This window comes from Falco punctatus (assembly GCF_963210335.1).
Source record: "Falco punctatus genome assembly, chromosome: 13".
Lineage (NCBI taxonomy): Eukaryota > Metazoa > Chordata > Aves > Falconiformes > Falconidae > Falco > Falco punctatus.
In genome coordinates, this window is record NC_137593.1 from 20,244,565 (window position 1) to 20,266,211 (window position 21,647).

Below are 21,647 nucleotides of genomic sequence, written 5' to 3' on the forward strand. Positions count from 1 at the left end.
CGTAACAGCTCAAACCAGTCTGCTGCTGTTCAGCACATTCAGCAAAGTCCATCAGCTTCTGCAACATGCTAAAAGGACACAGGTCTGCAGGGAAAGAGGTGGTAGACATAGCCATGAGCTTTATATTGTAACCAGTGGTTAAACGGGCAGTTAAATTGAACAGTTTGCTTTAGAAACTTCAAACAAAACCCAAAACCCCCCTAAAATGAAGTCCATCTATTAATGCCTTGGGAAGAACCAATTTTTATCTCTTGATATTTTTTTTAAGAAGCTGTATTGAAGACATGAAAAACTTCTACATCCATGCTACTCCAAACTACTCTGGAGCTTCTCTAAAGAGCAGCTTTTCTGCAGCCTTCCTGGCATGCTAAGGAAGAGCAGATCCCCTCACCACCCACCTGCCAGCCCTTAACCAGGTTACAGACAGCTCCAAGATAGAAAATCTTCCTTGCTAGCCAGGAGGCTTGCTGGAAGGTGAAAGTAAAAACCTGAAGAGCACTTCAAAGTTGAGTTTGACTTCAAACAGCCCTGTTGGGGGACCTGCACATGCAGCTTTTCATGTTTTTGTGCTATGTTTGACTGTTTATCATTAAACCATCCATTCAGCCAGCTCTGCACAATAAGCCTGTTAATGAATCTTAGGCTGAAAAGAGTTCAGCCTGCAGACATAAAAAGTAAAAGTGTAATCTGTCCTTCTTAAAGAAAGCTTTGATATACCTTAAAGTACCATGGTTTTGGAGGTAGTTATATATTCAACCTTCTTTCCTTCCTGTGGGCTTTTCAAGACTTAATAAATTTATGAGCTCCTGTTGACCAAGCACAGCAGGTGTATATATATTTGAGTGTTTTGCTGGAGTCTAGGATAAGAAAACTGGCTCTGAAAATCTACTGTTGGAGCACCATGCACAGGGTCACATGGGAAAGTCTTCCTCTCACGTATCTGTAAGTCTAGGAAGCTTTAATCATAGAAATGCCTGCAAAATTTTCAACCAGCCTGATTGTCAATGGATCAGTGAAACTCCTGATTTATACCATCAAGAATTTGGCTCAGCCTCATTAGACTCCAAAACTAAACTGAAGTATGTTAAAAGCTTTCTTGGCTATCTGCCCATCCTTGTTATATGGCTTCCATTACACTAGTATTGGAGTTCTTCATGATTTTTAACATATTTTTGTTCACAGTACCCCCACTGGGATGGAAAAATGATGGTTTCTTCCTTTTATAGGCTGGAAACTGAGGCATAGAGACTAAAGAGTCTGACCCATGAGAAAAATACAGGATCCATAAGAATTAGACTCCAAAAACAAGACCCTCAAACTCACACGTTCAAGTGTTCCTGAAAACCCAGAGTCCTTAGCCAAAAGTTTGTCTCAAATGCTTGGCACCATCATCATACCTTCTGCTGGAAAAATCACCTATCAGAAGGTCAATGCTCAGAATAGAAAAGAAGTCAGATGCTCTGAAATGATGAAAGCAAATCAAGTCAGAGAATCCCATTTAGGGCAATGGGGCGCATATGCATTATTTACCCTATAAATAGGCCTCTTTGGACCATGCAGAGATCTCCTGACTTTCTCCCTCAGCATCAGCAGCACCCAGGCCTGCATGAGTCTATTGGAATATTTTAAACTTGCCTTACCTTCTCAAACACTTAGTGGGCAAAAGTAACAGAAAGTTATAGATGAAAGGGATATTATGTGGTTGCATGACTGTCACATAATGGAACGCTCTCTCTGAGTAATTGCATACAAAGCAATTTTGTGGGTTTTATTGAATAACTCAAGATAATTTAAACCTCCATAAAAGGATAGTGAAAATAAAAAAATAACTCTTTTACAGGAAGACACGTCTTCACATAAAGAATGCTAAAGGCAAAACATTTATGAATGTGTTTTAATTTTAACTTTTTTCAGAAAACATTGCAATGTTTTAAAATGAGTGGCTTTTGTTCAGACAGCCAAATTATTTATATAATAGCGTGCAAATTTTTAATGTTGTGCACATAAGATACGTAGCCATGTACGGTATACAAGTGCTATATGTAGTACCACAGAAAGGAAAAGCCTGGTTCCAAAAAGTATGCCCAGCCTCATAAGAGAAGGGGATAGGCAATAGGAAAGACTTCTTTGTGCATCGTCTGTCTCCTTGCTACTGTACACAGCTACACCTACACCACCTACCTCCACTCATACACTTACCAATTTAAAAATCAGACAGATTTTTGCCCTAAATACTCCTGATAGAGGGCTTTGCAGAACCACACCAGGGACTCATCAATGCCACCTAAAGAGCCAAACACCTGAAGTTACATACAATTACTTTTTTTTTTTTTTTTTTTTTTTTTTTTTTTTTTTTTGAAGGGGAGCAATAGCATCAAGAGATTCAACCATTTATCCTCATCTACCCAGGATCTCTGTGGCAGATCTGGGTGGTTGATTTTGGACCTCCTGCCTCCCAGCCCTCTGCTTAGCCAGGTAATAACGGAAGTTATCAAACATGCCACTGAAGATGAAAGCACTGAAAACACACTCTGAGATACAGTGTCCAAATTTATGGACTGTTTGGTTCTCTGATTTTAGTTCCTTTAGTTTTCCTTTTTAAAAGGAACATCAACACTGAATCTTTCTCAAGGTGAGGATTTTGTGAGCAGCGTTATTGCTAATCTTGCTAGTGAAAAAACCTCAAGCAAACAATGACAAGCATAATTCAGTTCGGTTCTCACAAAAACCATATTACAGTGGCAGGGAGCCAGTTTCTGATCTCATTTACACTGGGGCAAAGCCATAGCAACGGCATTGCTGAAGCACGAGAGCAGCTCCTGCTGTACAGGAGCTGGGCAGCCGGCACAGCCTCCCTGGGTAGCGGTTTGCAGCACGATGCAGCCTCCTTCAGCAAATAGGGAAGATCCAGATTGCTCCTTGGAACTAGCAGCAATGTGTTTATGCATCACAAAAAGTTTTTCCTCTCTCATTTAAGCATTTTTCTGTCAAGCTGTTCAAGCAAATTCTCCAAAACCCAGGTAATGGTTTGGTTTAGGCTTTGGTCCTGTGTTAGAAGGTTTCAGGAACGTGTATCCCACTCTTTTCTTCTTAGGAAAGCAGGCCATGAGACACGAGGGTATTTACGCACTCTCTTCAGCCAGGTGTCAGCAAGACTTTGTCAGGTGCTTACATGCAGAAAGATGTCAGGGTCCACAGCCACTTGCTCCCCTGCACAGGTGCTTGGCTAAAGTCACCCAACTAAGCTTTCACCATGGTGCCCTGCAGATCGAGCATGTTTTGTCTTGGGCAGTGACTGATGTCAGTTGTGAGATGTTCCGGGGAGCGTGGCAGTGCTCAGTGCTGAGTCAGACCGAGGGGGAATGACTCACCCAGAAACGTCGATGAAAGACATTATTTCTTCTCTCCAGGCTGCCCTTGTGCCCGCTTTCATCCTTAAGAGCAGGGTCCCTTTGCACCTTTCTAGAGAGCAGCTGAACAGTTTTTAACAACACAGAGTTTCAATATGCTGTTCTTGATGTTTCTCTCATAGCAGATGCTTCGTTCTGTGCCTGTGACAGAAGACACTTTGTGCCATTGCAACAGCAGCAACCACAAAGGCGGCTAGACATAAACCAGCAGCAGGTCTGGGAGGGTAAGCTGGAACAGCAGACAGCCAACAGGACAGCCTGACTCCCGCTTTGCACAGCAAATGGCTGCACACTTGTACCTCTCCATGCCTCTCCAAACCACCCAGTGATTTGCTGTTTGCTCTAGGTCTGAGGTGGGAAGAGAGAGCAGGTCATTAAGTACACGCAATTATTATGTGAACGTGTCTGATAGAGCAAGTCAGAATTTTTTCATACTTCATGCTTTTAAGAAATCAAGCTTGTGTACCACTGCAACAGAAAAAAGCACGAACACTTTCAAGAGATGCAGATACTGTCATTAACTTGTCCCCTCAAGTAGCCTCACAGTAGTCACTACATGATGGGCTTACCTTTTAGGCTCTTTGTTCCTGAGACTTTGCACCTTCTTCCCTGTGTTTTAAAAATTGGAGCTTGCATCCATCTGGGTCCATCCTCTCAATTCAAATAATCTTCCAGGCTTCCGAAGGTGATAACTTAGTTTTAATAGCCTCATTACATCAATATGTAGCATTTGTTCATGTGTGTTTCCATCTACACAGGTAAGAGATATCATCTGCAAATACAGTAAGAACAGGAGAGCTACATAAGAAACAGAAAAAACAGGAACTGAAGAGGACATGTGTGTCACGAACAGGGTTGTAAATCACAGCTTCACTCCTAAGCCTACCAAAATAGCTGAAACACCTCACTGGCCCACACTAAGGTAGCTATATGGCATTGTTTCATGACCCGTTTTACCTGACAGGTCTGCAGAAAAATCCTCGCTAAGATCAAGGTAGACAACATCCCACTGCGCTCCCCTTGTCTACCCAGCCAGTCATTCCATCCTAGAAGGCTATCAGGTTGGACAGTCGTGGTTTCCCCTTGGTGAATCCATGTTGACTACGCCCGATAACCTTTTCCTCCACATGCTTAGAAATCACCTCCAGGATGAGCTGTTCCACCACCTTTCCAGAGGGGAGGTAAGGCTGGTTGGCCTGCATTTTCCTGGGTCCTCCTTCTTGCTTTTCTTGAAGACTGGAGTGACATTGGCTTTCCTCCAGTCCTTGGGCATCTCTCCTGTCCCTCCATGACCTTTCAAAGATGATGGAGGGTGGCTTAGCAATAATATCTGCCAGCTCCTTCAGCACTTGCGGTGCATCCCATTGCTGCCCATAGATTTATGGTGTCAAGTTTGCTTAAGTGATCTCCAATGCGATCCTCCTCAACCAAGGGAACTTCTCCTTTCTCCAGACCTCCTCTCTTGCCTCCGGGGTCTGGGATTCCTGAGGGCTGGACTTGGCACTAGAGATTGAAGCAAGGAAGGCATTCAGTAACTCCACCTTCTCGGTGTCCTCTGCCACCAGGGCACCCACCTCATTCAGCAGCAGGCCCACATTTTCCCCAGTTGTCCTTTCACTACTGATGTACTTGAAGAAGCTTTTCTTGTTGTCCATGACATCCCTCACCACATATAATTCCAAATGGACTTTAGCCTTCTTCATCATCTCCCTGCACATTCTGACAACATTCTTATATTCTTCCCAAGTGGCCTGTTCCTTTTTCCACATCCCATAAACCTTCTTACTCTGTTTGAGTTTTGCCAGAAGCTCCTTGCTTAACCATGCAGGCCTCCTGCCCCCTTTGCTTGATTTCTTACCTATAGGGATGCACCGATGGACTTCGGGGAAGTGATGCTTGAATATTAGCCTGCTCTCTTAAAGCCCCCTACCTTCCAGACCCCTAATGGGATTCCTCCAAGCAGGTCCTTGAAGAGGCCAAAGTTCACTCTCCTGAAGTCCAGGGTTGTAACCCTACTTGTTGCCCTGCTTCCTGCATGTAGGATCCTTAACGCCACCATCTCATGGTCACTGCAGCCACAGGTGCCCCCAGCCTTCACACCCCCAACCAGTCCTTCTTTTTTTGTTAATACACGGTGCAGAAGCACACCTCATCTTGTTGATTCCTCCACTATTGGCATCAAAATGTTACCATCAATGCTCTGCAGGAACCTCCTGGACCATGTGTGCCCAGCTGTGCTGTCTTTCCAGCACATACCAGGGTGGTTGAAGTCCACCACGAGAAGCAGGGCCTGTGATCATAAGGCTACCTCCAGGTGCCTGTAGAAGGCCTCATTGACTTCCTCTTCCTGATCAGGTGGCCTGTAGTAAACACCTACAACGGTGTCACCCATATTGGCCTACCCCTTAGTCTTTACCCATAAGCTCTCAACACGTTCTTCACCCACCCCTAAGGAAAGCTCAGTACATTCCATTTGCTCCTTCACATAAAAAGTAACTTCACCACCTCTCCTTGCTGGTCTGGCTTCCCTAAAAAGTACACATCCATCCACGACAGCGTTCCACTCATACGAGCTATCCCACCATGTCTCTGTAATTACGATGAGATCATGGCCCTACGGCTGCACACAGATCTCTAATTCTTCCTGGTTATTCCCTAAGCTACACGTGTACAGACATTTCAGAGAGGTAATTGAGCAGGTCTCCCGGGAAGGCTGCAAGAGGATCCACCATAGCCATGCACACCCCTCAGGTGACCAGCCTTCTGGTACTCACCTTGGGAGGCAGCTAAGGAACATATATTGCTGCTCTGGTTGGTGTTGCTTATTCTCTGGTTGGGTGTGATGGCGTGACCATTGCCACTTTGGACCGCTCCCCCCAAGTCCTTCAGTTTAAAGCCCACCTCACTAAGTTAGCCAGCCTCCTAGCAAAGATCACTTGCCTCTTGTAGACAGATGGATCCCATCCCTCCCTAACAGTCAAAGAATGTCCCATTGTCATAGAAGCCAAAACCCTCATGACTGCATCAGCCACAATGTCGTGGCTTATTTGAGGCAATCCTAAGAACTGGAAGCATGCCCTACCTTTCTGTCGATACTGGGAAGTTATTTTTCACCAAATTTTAGAGGTGGTGCAAGGAACAAAAAAAGTGCTTGCATAATTGCATCCAGAACAAATGAAAGAGCATTCAGTCTCTCCCTTCAAGTTGTGGCCCTCACATGTACTCATGCACTATAGCACACCAAGAGACATATAATCTTTCCATGACAGCACACGACTAGGCAATCAGGGAATGTTCTTTTGGTCCCTACACTGACACCGAGAGTGTACTCAAGCCTGGCCAGTCAGGGGAGGAAGAAGAGACCATGCCATGCTGCTTGCATCCTCTTATCTTTAGTCTGCTCTCCTTAATTTAGACAGACTTGAAAATGTGTGCTCACTGTGGGTCACACCTACCCAATAACACATCGTTGGGATCCAGAGATGTTAGTGAGTTTGTGTGGATAACAGCATTTTCCTTCGAGAAGACAGAAATAGCTGACATTTTAATGGTATAATTAGCCTTCATTCCAAGAATAGTCACAAGAATCAGAAATATGAAGTGGGAGCTTACAAAATTTTATCAGTTTTGTCATCTCTTTGGAGAAAAAACCACCAACTGGCCTCAATTAATCATTCAAGGGTATAGTAAATGCTAGAAAATACATTTTCAGAACAGTTTTACTCCAGCCTCCTTAGAAATCAAAACAATTTTCTATTGCTCTCTCTTTCCACAGCAAAGCTGAAGTATGTCACCAGAAGTAAAAATTTTCTGGTTAATTAATGAACCAGTTCATTACACTTGGCTGCCATATCTGAGCATATAAGTACAAAGCAGCAGCATTAGGTTATAAATAGATCCAACCAGGGTATGGTACATGTACATTTGCATAAAGGATCTACAAAGTTGATGAGTAGTATCTGCTGTGGAATTTGCACAGGTTCATTACAAGCAAAATTTTTCTACAGATACGGTATAGAATTTGGGGGAAGAATCAAATGTGAACTTGCATCCTTTTTACCACAAAGAGCACATTTTGCAACCAAGAGTCAAAATTTAAATCCAAACTTAACTTCGCTCCAGAGCAGTGTCCTTTTGCTGCTGCCGCTTGGTCGCATGCTGTGGGGCTGCCCCGTTATCCATCAGGCAAATTGATCATTGTCCAGCCTAGTGAAGAGCAGCTTGCCAGACAGCCCTGCCATGCAAGCTTTGCTCCAGCACAAAGCAAAGCTCTAGAGATGGTGACCTGCACATCCCAGCATCAATGGCTATTGATCTGTGGTCCTCTGCTTCATCAGTGCACTACACGGAGCCTGCATAGGTCAGTCAAGCCCGTCAGTTTTTCTAGGTAGCCTAAAACTTAGGTACTTCACGTTCAGTATTGCAATGTACACATTCCCTTAGGTCCATAATCTTAATCACCCTTCTAATATTGTGCTGTTGATGTGGGATTTAGGTTTCTTTATCACTTTTGTTCTTATCTCTGCTGTTCAGAGTGGGTAAATGCTTTTGGATTGATCCAAGTCACTGTTCTTTTTCTTCACAGCCTAACACCTATCTTTATTCTGTCCATCTCTCTCAAGAAAGGATTAGATTGTAGATTTGCCTGGCTTTTGGACAACAGTTAGGTAAACACAGAGAATACGAAAGAGGCATTCCGCTGCAATATCTTACTTCTCCCTTTTTCCCATCGCGACATGCATTTTCCTCAGGACACCATGTTTCTAACTTACAGGTCAACCCTTGATCCAGGCCTATGCTGAAAATAAGGTATGGCATAAGTGAACGTGAGCTTCTCAGGACCCATACATCTGCTCATTCTCCCAGCTGCAGAGGTACACACCCATACAACCAGTGAAGCGTAGGTCCGCACTGCCTGCCATTTGCATCCGTAAGACAAGCAACATAGATCACTTGGAAAAAAATCCCACAAAATGGAAAAGAAATGAAATAATAAACCAGTTTCATTATGGTGGCATCGAATTCACAGCAAAGGAAGGAAGCTTTTGGGAAACTATTTTGATAGTTAGGAAATAGTCTTTGATCCCACTGGGAAGCCTAAAAGATCAGTTGCAAGTTACAGTTAAAGATGTAATGAAGATGAGCTAATACACAGCAAGATGTAAGGATATGATGGTAAAGCAGTAGACTGTTTTTAACTGTGCAAAGGACATCTGTGGGAAGGGCTTATGAGGAGAGATTCAGAAGGTTAAAACATGCAATTCAAGACACTGGGAAAAAAGCAACAGGGAGACAACAGTAGTTATATTTAACTCTTTGTTGTGTTTTTGAGCTTTTAAGTGCTTTATAGACAGTACTTTAAAAAAGGGCTTGGAAAGGTGTTTTGACTGCTGGAGTGGAAAAGATCGCCTTAATTATTATCTCATCTCCAACTGATGCTTAGATGCTGTTTCAGAGGAAAGGAAGTGCTCAACCTATTCTGAATATAAAACATCTCATCAAATCACCCAAAGTGGGACCATTTCAAGCTATCACAAATGCTTGCAAAGATTTCCCAAGATTAAGAACTTGCTCAGCAAAAGGAAAGGCACCATGAATTTCCCTTCCTCTGGGACACAGGACAGCCCTGCAAAAGGCTTTGGCGGTGTTCCCTAGGACAGGGTTCTTAGAACTTATATTGGGTATTGAACACAGCCCTTTTGTGAAGGGGCACATGCTTACCACAATATCCTACTTTGGGTAGCAAAATCAGACATACTGAACCAACCCAGCTAGGAAATTAAGAATTTCATTGCTACTAGTAGGTGTACGTTATTGTTAACCTTTCTCTGAAAATACCTGATCATCTATCATATCTTAAATAATTCTGCAGTTTGAAAGAAGTCCAAACATAGCTGAGGCAGTTAATTACCTACACAAAGTGAAGGAGCACAGTGTTCCTATGTAGTTTCACATAGTTCTGATGTTCTCAATAACAAAGTTGAATAGGAACTCTTTGTCAGCTTTCTAAAAAAATCCCAAACTCTTCAGCTGAGAGTGAAGAGACCCTGAGAGGAAAAATGAAATACACAAGAGAGGGGAGGAAAAAAAAGAAAGAAAAAAAAAAAAAAAAAAAAAAAAGAGTACTCTGATGAAATTCAAATATCTCATATGGTTTCTGACTCTGCTTGAAGACCGTCATGTTTAAATGCACAGTTCATCCAGCACAATTGTCTCATTCTGTTCCGAGCACTGCGTTTCCCTCCTCCTGGCCATAAGTGCTTCTTCCATTGCAGATCCCCGCATTGCAAGACAGCCATTTGTTCCCTTGTTTCATCCTGAAAAACAAACCAAAAAAGCTCTTGTTTCCTTTAGGGAGCTATTTTGTCATGCAGATTTTGAGGCAAACCAAAAAGTACAGAATTGCTCTAATTTAATTTGGAGAAGTAGCAATAACTGTTCCTGCAAATATGTAGGGGAGAAACGGACTGCACCTTTTTGATACATAAGAATGTAAGGAAAGGTGGACTCAGACTAAAATGGCCTTGGCCAGCTCCAGATGTGAACATGTCATGATTTCAAACAGTTTTGCAAGAGGGGTTCTTGGGTAAGCTCTCTAGAAACACAAGGGCAAGACATAAACATCCAGGAAAGAGGTAAACTTTTTAAAATTCGCAAATTCTCTAGACAAAAAATGTGTCAGTCAAAGCAGGCAAAGATTTCATCCAACAAATAGGAAACTCAGATGACACATTCCAGTCTTGTCTACTACACAGACGTTCTCCATACCTCCCTAAGTAACTGAGAAATCAAACCAGCAGATAAGGATTTGGTATGTCAGAGTGGAAGTTATCAGTGTAAAAGTGTTAAATTCTACAACATCGCAGCCGCGGTCAACAGAATTAGAGTTCTTAATAAGAGGAAACAGAACATAAATTGTAGCTGGCTTTTAGCCTTTCCACAGATCCAAAAGCACAGATCCCTTACATTCATTGCAATAGCAATAGTATAAGTTTTTCTTTCAGAAAGATGAGGGGTTTTTTTTTGCGCTGTTACTACATAACAGAGTTGATATTTGCCCAGGTCTTAACCTTCAAGGCAAGTTATCTTCAGAGATATAAGCTATTAGTCCAGGAAAGATAGTGATTTAGAATTAAAAATCACATTTTTTCTCTCTCTGTCATTCCGTTTCCCCCCAATACAGTATTTGTCTGCAAAAGTGTACTTCCCAAAGGGTCAGATTAATATTAGTCCAACACCTTAACTGGCCAATGTTAGCTTATTTCAATGCATGCATATCACCAGACCAGCTGGGAAACCAGTTCAATAACACGCTTCTATCCAACTTCGACTGATTAAAGCACAGTTTGACCTTAAAGACATATATTCCTTCCCATTTCTGGAAATCTTGTGGGTCTGTAGGAAAGAGAGTAAACGTCGCAGCATTATTAAATTTCTCCCTCGAGGTACAACTGTGAAGAACGGGTACTTAGCAACCAGAAACAGAGGAGCACAAGATGTTCTATCCTAATGGTGCACTTTGTAAGGAAATACAAAAGCTCGCATCAACCTGTAACATCTAGGCCACCACAACTGCTCCACGAACAGCTCCAGACTTGTAATTGACAGGAAATGACCAGATTTAAAAGCTTAATGTGTCTGACATATAACTCAGCCCCACAAACTCCTTGACGTTTGTCTCCTTACCATCACCATCTTTTCTAATTGGATTTAAATGAGTAATCTCAGTTTTAAAAGGTTGGTTCAATATTTATGTTGGTTATTAAGGCTGAGGAGTCAAGTGATGAGAACACTAATTTCTGCAAGCAGATTGCCTGACATTTGAACAAGACTGAAAATTCTTCAGCATGGCACATTTTTCTTAGCAAAAAGTTCATGTAATTTCTCAGGCATTAATCAGCAGAAGTCACTCTTGGATGATGAGGAAATGACAACAACCTGGATCCTCTGTGCCATGTCATCCAGTCTCACTGGCGTGTTCATTGAAATGGGAGTTACAGATTACACAGCTGAAGACAAATCCAGCACGTCCTCCCATACAGACCTCAAACCTGATTGGGGAAACTGTATGGGAATCTGCTTAATGGAGGGATGAATTCAGGGATGCAGCTAAATGACCAGTCACGAGAAGGCACCACATAGGCACAGGAGAAAGAATAAATGAGTTGGGGTCCAGGGAACCCTGTTGCAACAAGCTGTATCCATGTTCTCACCATGGCAACATGGCCTATGGAAAAGGAAGGGCTATTCTGGTCCCGGGACACAGTGACACCACACATCTAGTGAGTGTAACCGCTTGTCAGAGGCAGTGTGATGTAAGACCAACCCAAGTTCCTGCCTATTGCCAGAACAGGGCACACAGTGTGGCCTAGGTAGCAGGACGTGCGAGGACCAGCTGAACTCCAGTGCTCTTTAGCTGCAGCTTTTTCAAGATGCCAGTGGGTGAACTCTGCCTTCCCCCATGCCACTCACCACCCCCCCCCCCCCCACCCCCCCATTTCAGAGCCTTCAGCCACATCCAACTAAAACACACCGAGAAACTTCTTGGCTTGGCAGGAGATGAGGAAATACACCCCCTAAGTGCGTATCATTCAAATGGTTATTTAATGAGTCGACTGACTTGTGTCAAGGCTGCAGCCAGAGGAAATAAAGGCTTTTAAGGCATCTTCCTGATCGTTCAATAAACAGACATATAGCACCATGACCGTTCCTTCTTTACAGGATGGTTGAGTAACATCATCATGCTGGGAATCACATGTAAGCCAGCCAACTTTTCAGCTGCACTGCAAACCAGGAGCAAACAGGGAATGCCAGGGAAGGAAATAGATCAGACACAAAGATGAGAATAATCTCAGGGTGAAGCCGACTAGTCTTTTAGAGATGTAAGTTGAAAAAAGAAAGCCTTTGAAATTGCTCCAGAGTTTCATGCATACATGAAAAGTTGAAGACTAGCGCACTTTTTTGCTTCAGGAACATTTTTCCTTTCCAACATCCCTCGGGAAATGTATATGGTGATGAAAAAACGTTTAGCTAACCTGTACCACCAGCACATAAAAAAAGAAGGTAAAAAATCCCCACAAAAAGAACGCAACAAACACCCCTCTTGGTTTAAAATTGCTGATTAATTACCAGAAATTATTCCCTCCAGTATACCAGCTGCACAGACCCTCTCTGCTATTCAGAAAGTTTTATGACTGTGTTTTTTAATTTCTTAAGGTGTGATTAAATTTTCAGTTATAATTTACAGAAAATATGTCAGCCTAGAGGTCCTTTCAGCAATGAAACACAGGTTACACGCTGCACCGCTGCTGTGTCCTGCTTCCTATGTCACACAGATCTGAGGACAGTCTATCCTCTCTGCACGGGCAGCTCAGAAAGGCCTGCTAGCCTGGGAAAAAAAAAATATATCTCTGTTGTCCACCAAGCAGTGGCTGGTTTCATCGGTGATAAGAGCTGCCATCTCATGTGCTCTCCAGATAGCTGTTTTGCAATGTGTTACTAAAGACAAATAAAGACTGGGGCACCTGAGTTTTGCCCTTCCTCTGGAGCTCCATATGAGTTTAAAAGAAATGGAAGTAGCATTGCATACGTCCCCCTCTATATATATAGCCAAATTCTAGGGAAAGAAAGGGTACACGTATATGCTGAGTCAATGACTAATATATGCCCTGTTTGAAATTTCAGTATTTTCCAGGAGTTCATAATATTTTTTTTCTAAGAGCAGAATTTGGTTAAATTTTAACTGAAATAGAATAAACAGGATAATCACAAATGAAGCCTGAGTATGGTTGGCTCAACTTGTCCATTAGATCTACTAACAACTTCAGAAACCTTCAGGAAAAATCCCCAAACTTAAGAAAGTGCACAAGAAGTTGATCTGAGTTAAGAAACAGTCAGCTGTTTCCTAATGATTGAATTTCAAATACCTGTGTCGGTCCATCGCCACACATCCCTGTGGCATCCGTGGGATTTCTCAGCTCCCTCTCGCGGCCACGTTAACAAACACGGGCTGGTTTCTTCCAGCACTTGCTGTAGATTAATGAGTGACACATAAGGGCAGTTTGTCGTTTTCCGAAGCAGGAACTGATTTTAATCTCCTCGGTAGCTAAATGAGTCACCTGAGCTCCTGCTGAATCACTTGTCACAACCAGCGGTAGATGTTTCTTTGCTGTCTCAGGGCACAGGAGAGGAGAGCAGGATGCATAGGCAGTGCCTTAAGGAGGCAGGGCAGGGGAGGTGTGCCACTTGGTGGGCTCCTACACCTCCAGATGGGTACGGCAAGTGCTGCTAACGGCTGGGCTGCTTCTCAGGGCAGCCTAAAGCAGGATGTTCTCCCAAAAAAAGTGAGCTGCCTTTGCCACACATGTTTTCAAGGCTGCTCCAGCAAAGACGTGCAGCACACCATCAGCCAAGGGTGGAGGTGACAGGACAACTGCTGTGCTGCTGACCCCAGCACGCAGACATGCTTGGGGTGGCTGGTGAGGAGACACCAGCCTGATTTCTACAGCCAATTAACGAGTAGAAAAATAAATATCCACTACCACACTCTTCTGTAGAATGGGTTACAGTAAGGTAATGGGCAGAGAGCAGCAGAGAGAGTTGCAAGCCAAATCGAACAGATTTCTGAAACCAGAAGTTTCAGAGCTTGGAGGCTGGATTGAAAAACTACTGTTTTAAAAATAAAAGGTCATATTGTGCAACTTGTCATATGAGTTCTGGCAATGGCTGCTCTTTAAACTGACAGAACACTAATTACAAACTTATGGTATCAATTTGCAGAGAGTCATTAAAGGCATGACTGAGATTTCCCATCTATTTTTAACACAAGTAAAATGGAAAGACAAAAAAAAAAAAAAAGTTGTTTCTTTCATCCTAGATTCATTTTTCCCTCAAACTAAACACATTGTCTCAGAAGACTGATTGTCCTCATACCACTAAAAACTGGACTGCAGGTTTAGCACTTAACTCTTGACAGATCTGGGTGGTGCACATGGCATTAAATGAGTTATAGCCATCCAAATCGTGCAAAATTGTTAATTTTGGAACCTTATTACTGAAATGTATTGCAGGCACTGTGCCATAAGCATACAGTCCTGCAGGTGTTACATTAATAGATCCCCTATTACTACCTTTTAACACAGGAAGTTTACTGAAGAAAAGTTCACTTATTAGAATTAATTAAAATTCATCAATAGCATTTATTTTTCTTGCAAATCAATACTACCTAATAACAAGACTATCAATATCTGGTGAAGTTCTAGATCATATGTTCCAGAAAAAAAAAAATAGTTTGTGCAAAAGTATGCAAATTTAATTGCAGATCATTTGTATATGCTCAATTACCACAGTGCCACAGGCAAATAAGATGCTAAAATGCTCACATGGCTAAAACTTGCTGTTCTGTTTGCACTGGCAGTTATCTGATCGTAATGCAGAATTGCTTTTGCTAAGCTTGTTGATGTGATCATTCAAATAGAAACTGTAACGATTAGGCCTCAGGCTTCTTAATTTAAAAACAGTACCCCCAAACTCTGCCACCCCCATCTGGCTTGCCCCACTGTCCCCAGGACTGTAATGGGCTTTTATTACGGCATTCATCAGACCTTGGATCCAGGCTCCAAAAGACAAATCCTTAATCACAAGACTTGGTGTCAAGATGCTGCAATAATATGCAGTCAGAGAAGTTAAATGCTTCACTTACGAAGAAAGAACAGCAAAGCTGCCTCAAAAAGCCCCACAATATGTTAAGCTGTTGTACAAACTCAGTTCCTCTTGCAAGTAATTATTTCACATTGAACAGTATTTTCCTTTTTCAGAGGTTTCAAAGGAAGAAGAAAAAAACAAAACCCAACAGACCAAAATATCCCCAAACCTGCAAGCCAGAAGAAAGCCCAGTGCTCTGAAAGGTGGACATCAGATGGAAAGAGGACTCCACAGCCCCAAGGAGCTGCAGTACCTGGAGAGCTGCTGCCCCCAGAAATCATTTCAGCACCTCATACTGCCCATTTTCTGATAGTTGAACGTTGCATTTCACCACAGCTCAGCTCCCTACACCTGCCACCTCATCACCCGTGTGTGGCACCAACTCGGGATCACAGGACGCAGTGCCCGGGAAAGCCTTCTTTAGGCTGTCATCCCTGGTTGTCACTATATCCAGAGGTGCAGGATTTGCCCTTTTGCCAGGGTACCTCAGCACCAGAGGTGCAGCTAGCCCCACCTGAGTCCCTGCACAGGGGCAGCAAGGGGAGCTCAGCATCAACCTGGGGAACCAAGCTACCTCTTGTCAAAAGTTTGCCACAGCTGCGTTATTGTGGTCTGGGGAACATCTGTCGATGCAAACAGAAATTGAATGTTTCTCCCTTCACTCCCCCACCTTCCCCTTCCTGTGTATTTGTGGCCGAGAGGGAAAACAGATTTTTGAAATCACTCCCACCACTAAATGCTAACACAAGTAATTCTGTTAATAGGTTAATTTTGGGCTGAAAAGCTTGCACAGCAGAGAAGAGTTTAATTTCAAGAGAATTTTAGGGAAAAGCCGGTCCGAAATGACACCTCAAAAGTACTCGTTTCACCACCAGACTGTTTGTCTAACTGTCCTGAGCTGGGAACACAGCCTGCAGAACAGGCGTGGAGCAATGCGGGCACAGCGATAGCTGGCACTGAGCAGGGAATTATGAAGTGCAGATGCAGAGTTTGGCTAAGACTTTCAAATGCTAAAAGGCTACAGTTGGAATCTGGTTTTTGGAATTGTCATTGTTGCGAGCCCTTTGAAATCTAACCATTTTTGCACATTTTAACATTGCATATGTAGATCGCATATTTTAATTTTTCACATTCTCTCTTAGGCAGGAGGAAATTAGGCAGACTAATAGTGCACACATTTTAGAGAAAATGCCTTTGGGGAAACAATAACCTATAGCTAATTTACTGAGGGAGGTAAGTGATACTCCTATACTTTCCTAGCTAGCATGATATTTAAAGATGCTGCAAAAACCTAATTACACTATATGCTGTGAAGCAGATACAAGACTAAAACCTGTTTAATAGTTAAGCCGGTTGCTATAACAACCACATTTCAAGGACATGGATATAAAAAACACACACAACATCTGCATTAACAAAATGTCTCTCTGCAATTGAACTCTACCTTATAACAGAACCAATTAAATTTGAAACTTCTGTATTCAAAATAAACAAAAAATAGGATCTTGTGTTACTGTCAACAGAATCCCATCTTTAAATACCAACAGCCTCTCCATGGGAGATTTGCTATTTAATTCATCTGGTTTTGGATTCCTCCCCAAACGCTTCCCCTCCAAGGAAAAGAAGTCAACCTCAGTGTTACCATCTCAGTCAAGCAGACATTTAAACATCTGGCTCTTCCCACTGAAGTGCGTGGGAATATTGCTTTGGACATGTATTGCACCATGCTTAGAGATAGGACTCCTTCCAGCCTTTGCCCACAAAATTAAGAAACAAGAAAGAAGAGAAATGAATGCTCCAGTGTAATGTAACATAACACGCCAGGCCAGGAATCAGCAGTTGTTGGTGGGGTTTTTTAAACAAATCTAGTAATTGTTTGGCACAACTTTTTCCTTATTAGACCATTATTTAGCAGATCAGGATAGAAAAAGGCTGTAGAATAATTTTTTTTAAAAAAAAAAAAAGGAATAAAACTTAAGTCAAGCTGAGGCCAATAGAGGTGTGTTCAGTGAGATTCAAGAGTAGATGATTTGTGATGCTCTGAATAAATAAATATGAACACTTTTTATGGACTAGGGAAGTTCAGCTCTACTTGAATGTAATAATGCACAAAGGGACTGTTATGCACAAAACATAGTAATAGCCACTGATGAGGTTATTAAGATTGTTATTTCAGAATAAAAAGTAAAGAGAATACAGACTTTTGCATAATACTTTAAGCCATTTGCATGCCCTAAATGGTGACATCACAAGGAAGCGTAGCTCAACCTTACATGGTGATTATTTCCACAGCATCAGGAGAATTCAGTTCACCCATGAAACATTCCACAGCTAGAAAGAACAAAAGTGATTTGTATCTAATTTAGGAAATAATTATTTTCAGCATAAAAAATATTCATAAGGAAAGTTTCAAATATGCAATACTGAATTGAGGGTTGGTAATAGTGTTACTGTTTACAAAGGGATGAATATAGCTTCCTCCTAGTTAAATCTATGCTTCGCATCACTAGTCGTAAAACACAGCAGTGGAGAGTTAAGAGGCAGTAGCAGTACTCGTACACCTCTGATTTACAAATGACCTGACATTTCTGTACCCTGTTTCTCCGATCAGAGCACCTGCAAACTGTAACTCCAACAATAACCACAAATTAGTTTGACTTGCTCCATTCCTTCCTTCTCTTTTTCAGTTTCTTGGATTTACATATTCTAGGAAGACAGCTTCAGAAGCAAGATTAAATTCAGCAGAAGTTTCACACAGCTTTCCAGAACTGTGGATTTGTTAATAATAAGCAGAACATACAGGTTTCTTTACAACTATCTTTGAGCTTCCTCTTGAAAATAGCAGCTGTGGCTTTGAATTAACATTATTGTTTTCATTTGATTGCACACCTTTTAAAGAAGCAATAAGAGTACTGGAAGCAGAAGTTAATAACCTCATTACATTGGTCAAGGTTTCTGGTTTCAACCCAGATTGCGTACTAGGAAGGCAGTCTGCCAAAGTCAGGCCACAGAAAGTGGTTTAGCATACTCCTTTTCTTCTTAAATGTAAACACAAACTCTGACATTTATTAGAGCAAAACTGTTTACAACAGAAGGCAACAAGAATATTATACCATTGATGATAGAAAAACACAAGTTGCAGGCCTCTTGCTTAAACAAAACTAGTGCCATCCCTAAAATGTGCTTTTTGGCTGGGTGAATTTGCAATCGCCCTCTTGTATCTGTTTTTAAATTCAGAGGCTTTCAAGAACTTTTAGCAATGTGCTTATCAATTACTGGACATACTCGACTTCCAATCCAGAGGTCTAACGGGAGGAGCATGGAAGGTTAAGTGTATCATAAAATGTGTTACAGCAGCTGTTAAAGCCAAAGGCTGAAATCCAACCAGCTAATGCAAAGGAGACTCTTACCATTGTTTTCAAGACAGACAGGATTTCACTGAATAAGCTGATATATTAAATCATAAGTTCAAAGTAAGAGATGCTGCTGTGATACTAACCACCACAAACAAAACCCCCAGACTAGCAGCTCTTTACTCAAAGATGTATTAAGATCAGAAAAGCTAAATGCATGTTACCGATTTGCAAAGGAGACCAAATACAACAAAGTAATGCTTATGCACAATGCCCGATTCCTACCGTTTAAAGGTCATGAGCACCTAAACTAAACATGGAAATCAAGTCACAAAATAGCTAGTAATTACATGAAAAGGCTGACAAGAAGAAAGGGAATTGCCTCATCACTTCATTGACATTAACTGGTGTCACACTCATAGCGTATCTAAGATACTGCCATTGTCTTCCACACCTTACTCTTTTCTTCTTAAGACAACAGGTGTGTGAGAAGAGGTAATATTTTATTTAAGCCAAATGATATAACTGAAAAATCCCCAAATTATCAGGCATATAATCTCTAGTTCATCTATTTTGTAGCCTTAAGCATCTGGAGGCCAGTGAAGACCTGCCTCCTCTTCAAAAGAGTAATGATGCCAGCGCTGCAGTTTCTTTACAAGAGGAACTTGGACACAGCCGAGGCATGCACAGCAGCCTTGAAGTCCCTGCTAGACCCTGCACAAGCACTGGCAGGCTCCCAGCTGGAAGACAAGCTGTGAAGCTTCCTCAGGGCTATCGTGACATGTGCTAGACACATTATTCCATTTTCTTCCATTTCAGAGAGCTGTTCTGGTTTCCCTGGTATTCATTTTCCTATTGCTAATCTTCTTTAGCCCCCAGCACAATTTTCAAATTACAGGCAACGATAAGGATAATGTGCACAAAGCGACTGATGTTAAATGTTGTCATCTGTCTCCACTAAAACCTTTTGGTTATTCAACATAATAACTGGCAAGAAGACAGATGACATCCTTTATATATTTCAGCAAATTTGATCTATTATCAATTATTTATGCCCACTTTTGGTTAGAGATGAGAGAGAGACAGCCCATTTTTCACAGTTTCCAAACTGAGGCTTTCAGGACTGGATTCAATTACAGCTGAGTTATGAGATAAAGTTGGGGTGAACGTTGCTGCCCTCTGACAGTCTATACAGACTCTGGTGAGGCTGAATGTCTGCTTGCATGACATAAGGACAGGGCCAACCTCCAGCTTCAGCCCAGCTGAGGGCTGCCTTGAGGTCATCACTGTGTAGGAGAGCTGTCACTTCCACAAAGGACCACAAATGATCCTTTCAGCTTGCCTGCAAGATCAGCAACCCCAGGAGGTGCTACCTGCTTCTCACGAAAAGGGAAAACTCTCCATAAAGAGCTGTTTCACAGAAGCATGTGAGATGGTCAGAAATCTTTCCTGTCCCAATAAATACTTCAATACCTTGATCAGAAGAGAAACGCACACCCAAAGTATGCAAACCAAATCTCATCAAGTTCCTGTTTCTAATGCAATCATTGGTGAGAGCTTAGCTCAGGCACATCCTGCTCCCTTTCTCCTCTATGAGGATGGCTTCCCGAGCAGCCTTGCTCAGGGTGCTCCTGAAGATAGAAGAGCGTTCATCATAGATGCAAAACAGCCAAAGCACATTGTGGGGTATCACTAAAGCAAGCTCATGGAGGGCAAGGAGCACACGAAGATGTGACTTACAGCCTTTATAGAATGCTGCCCTAGGGCAGACAGCTGCAACATTTCCTATGGAAAGCAAATCCTTTCTGGGAAAAGCCTCCATAAACCAGAAACAGATTAACTGCAAAACGTGCACTTACATCCAGGTATTATCCTACAGAAAGTGACGAGTAATGTATTGAGAGAGCGGCTGTGCTGTGCCATCAGCGAGTTAGCTCTGCAGGGCAAGTTGACTGGGAGAGCTCCACCAGCTTCACCCACCTGAAGACCTGGCCCTCTCTTCGCTACAGCCACTAGAGGTCAACAGAATCACGCGCTTCAGAGCCCCCCAGCACCAGCTTGTGCAGGAGCACTCAGCGGGGGCAGCTGTCACCCCCCACGTTTGTGGCCGTGGGTTTCTGAGATGGTCGCTGCTGGCCTCTGGGAGCTGTGAAGCTCCACCTGGAAAGCTGTAGGCACCACCATGTGACTGCGCAGCTCCAGTCTGGACCTGGTAAATAAGGGGGTGTGCAGCCACAAGGAGAGCAAGCAGGAACACAGTGCGTGGTGCTCATTAACACGTGAGGAGTAACGACACTGCTGAGCTGGGGCAAATGATGAGCATGCACGTTGAAAAACAAACCCAGGAAAACCATATCTCCTTTTATGCAGAACAGTGACAAATAAATTTCTTGCATATTCAGATTCTCCATGATTTCCAGAGACAATGACCAATACACTTATTTCAGTTCAGGACATGTAATTTTTTTCTTTTTTTTAAATCTGCCCTAGGAGCTTGTATAGCTATTCAGCATTTTGGATTCTGAGAAATCAGTGGGTAGAAAAGGCATATACGTTCAGTGGAACACAGCTCTCCAACTACTCAAGAACCTCCAAGTAACAGATCTTTTTTTCTGGAAAGCCTAACACAACTGAAGATTTTAATGAAATTATTTATCTTTTCATTTCCCCAATTTTAGTGCTGCAACTTGATAATTTCTTCCCTAACAATGTTTGCTTTTCATAGCGTGTCACTAAAGTTCCTAATTTTACCAGTCTGTCTTTCCAACACAGAAACGTATGGGAACATCTTCCTAACCTTCTGTCCAACACCATTTACATCAACACTGATTTCCCGCATCCCAGTTAATTTTGTCACCTTTTTGTATCGCCTTGAGCAATCTTCAGCCTCTTTTGGGCTTCCATTTGTTGCCTTTGTGAAAGGAATGTCATCTACCACTGTATCAAGGAAGGGAACCACATATTTGATACATTTTAGCAAAAGATAAACATTACAAAGTTTGCCCACACCTTTATATTCTATCCACCTCCAGAAAAGAACAATTCTTCAAGAGGTTTTTTCTCAGTAAAGATGGATTTAAAGATCAGGTAACAGCAGATTCAAGTTATTGCTGCCTTCTGAAAACCTCTATTCTAAAGGAAAATATTGTTATAAGCCTTGCTGTTTTCTCCTTACTGACAT

At 42.3% G+C, this 21,647-nt stretch overlaps 1 protein-coding gene and 1 long non-coding RNA gene across 4 annotated transcripts in view; one reads left to right on the plus strand and one right to left on the minus strand.

Moving 5' to 3' along the window:
• Nucleotides 1-18,138, plus strand: part of SCG2 (secretogranin II) — an 80,434-nt gene extending 62,296 nt beyond the window's left edge. For all 3 annotated transcript variants that reach the window (XM_080409008.1, XM_080409006.1, XM_080409007.1), the window contains one exon: nucleotides 1-18,138. This exon is cut by the window's left edge and continues 26,002 nt beyond it. The gene's annotated coding sequence lies outside the window, so the exon portion shown is untranslated.
• LOC308072344 overlaps nucleotides 1-21,647 on the minus strand; it is a 58,278-nt gene that overhangs the window by 27,791 nt on the left and 8,840 nt on the right. The window contains exon 2 of the long non-coding RNA XR_013931636.1: nucleotides 1-9,727. This exon is cut by the window's left edge and continues 23,048 nt beyond it. This is a non-coding gene — a long non-coding RNA (uncharacterized lncRNA). The remainder of the gene's footprint in view (nucleotides 9,728-21,647) is intronic.